At 45.9% G+C, this 1,664-nt stretch overlaps 1 long non-coding RNA gene across 1 annotated transcript in view; it reads left to right on the top strand.

The window, feature by feature from the left end:
• Positions 1–1,315: 1,315 nt before the first annotated feature.
• The window catches only part of LOC121813649, a 1,674-nt gene continuing 1,325 nt past the window's right edge, over positions 1,316–1,664 (top strand). The window contains exon 1 of the long non-coding RNA XR_006053808.1: positions 1,316–1,657. This is a non-coding gene — a long non-coding RNA (uncharacterized LOC121813649). The remainder of the gene's footprint in view (positions 1,658–1,664) is intronic.

Genomic DNA, 1,664 nt, shown 5'->3' on the forward strand with positions numbered 1-1,664 from the left:
ATGTTCGGAATTCCAGAATGTTCAGAATTCCGGAATGCGCCAAGGTTCCTCTAATGTTCGGAATTCCAGAATGTTCGGAATTCCGGAATGCGCCAAGGTTCCGGAATGTTTGGAACTCCAGAATACGCCAAGGTTCCGGTATGTTCGGAACTCCCGAATACGCCAAAGTTCCGGTATGTTCGGAATTCCAGAATGTTCGGAATTCCGGAATGCGCCAAGGTTCCGGAATGTTCGGAATTCCGGAATGCGCTATGGTTCCGGTATGTTAAGGATTCCAGAATGTTCAGAATTCCGGAATACGCCAAGGTTCCTCTAATGTTCGGAATTCCAGAATGTTCGGAATTCCGGAATGCGCCAAGGTTCCGGAATGTTTGGAACTCTGGAATACGCCAAGGTTCCGGAATGTTCAGAATTCCGTAATGTGCCAAGGTTCCGCAATGTTCGGAATTCCGGAATGCGCCAAGGTTCCGGAATGTTTGGAACTCTGGAATACGCCAAGGTTCCGGTATGTTCGGAATTCCAGAATGTTCAGAATTCCGGAATGCGCCAAGGTTCCGGAATGTTCGGAATTCTGGAATGTTCAGAATTCCGGAATGCGCCAAGGTCCTGGAATGTTCGAAATTCCGGAATTTACAGAATTTCGGAATACGCCATAGTTCCGGAATGTTCGGAATTTCGGAATACGCCATAGTTCCGGAATGTTCGGAATTCCGGAATGTGCCAAGGTTCCGGAATGTTCGGAAATCCAGAGCCTCGCGCCATAGTTCTGGAATGTTCGGAATTCCGGAATGCGCCATAATTCCGGAATGTTCGGAATTCCGGAATACGCCAAGGTTCAGGAATGTTCGGAATTCCGAAATGGGCCAAGGTTCCGGAATGTTCGGAATTCTGGAATGCGCCATGGTTCCGGAATGTTCGGAATTCCGGAATACGCCAAGGTTCATAGTGTCACAGTTCATGTTATTTGCCACTTCCCTCTTAGCTCTGAGTCCCCTAGTTCATAGTTCCTGCTCTGTTTTCAGCCTCTCATAGTTCATGCTCTTAGCTCCTGCTCAGCTTTTATTGATATTAACTCTTCTACAGTCCCTCTTCTCCTCCTTCTCATTTGGTACCACCACCTGGACCTTTTGGAGGAGGACAAGTGAATCTTCAATTCAGAAGCATCCAGAGGAGGAAGCAGGGGCAGCCATTTCTGGCACATGTATCACTCTTTAGAGAAAAAACGCTATCCATAACTCAAAATTTAGAGTAATTTTTTTTCTCGAGTTAGTTCTGCCAATCAGGAACCCATGTGAATGATTTAATTTCCTTGTTACCTGGAAGGAGATGGTGCCAATGCATGCGCACTCAAAATCGGACCGTGAGGTAGCAAACATGAAGAAATTTGCGCCAGGTTATTCAGTTTTCAATGCCCTCTAGCAAATGATGAATGCATAAAAGGCATTAACTGTGGTTATGTCGAGTTTCTAGAGACGACCTGTGACACACACATGTAATGGAGCTGTCAATAAATTATTAGCTATCCTGACTTCAGGTCTTAGATGAACAGTGAGTTGGAATCCAATGTGTGGGTCATGGACATTACCGAATGCTGTGATTCACAGACAGTGGCTCAGGAGCCACACGTGTCTCACAACACATTATATCTGAGTCAAAGGTTTCAG

Source organism: Haplochromis burtoni, unplaced genomic scaffold (genome assembly GCF_018398535.1).
Source record: "Haplochromis burtoni strain Fernald_Lab_line unplaced genomic scaffold, NCSU_Asbu1 Contig_2151, whole genome shotgun sequence".
In the NCBI taxonomy this organism is placed as follows: domain Eukaryota; kingdom Metazoa; phylum Chordata; class Actinopteri; order Cichliformes; family Cichlidae; genus Haplochromis; species Haplochromis burtoni.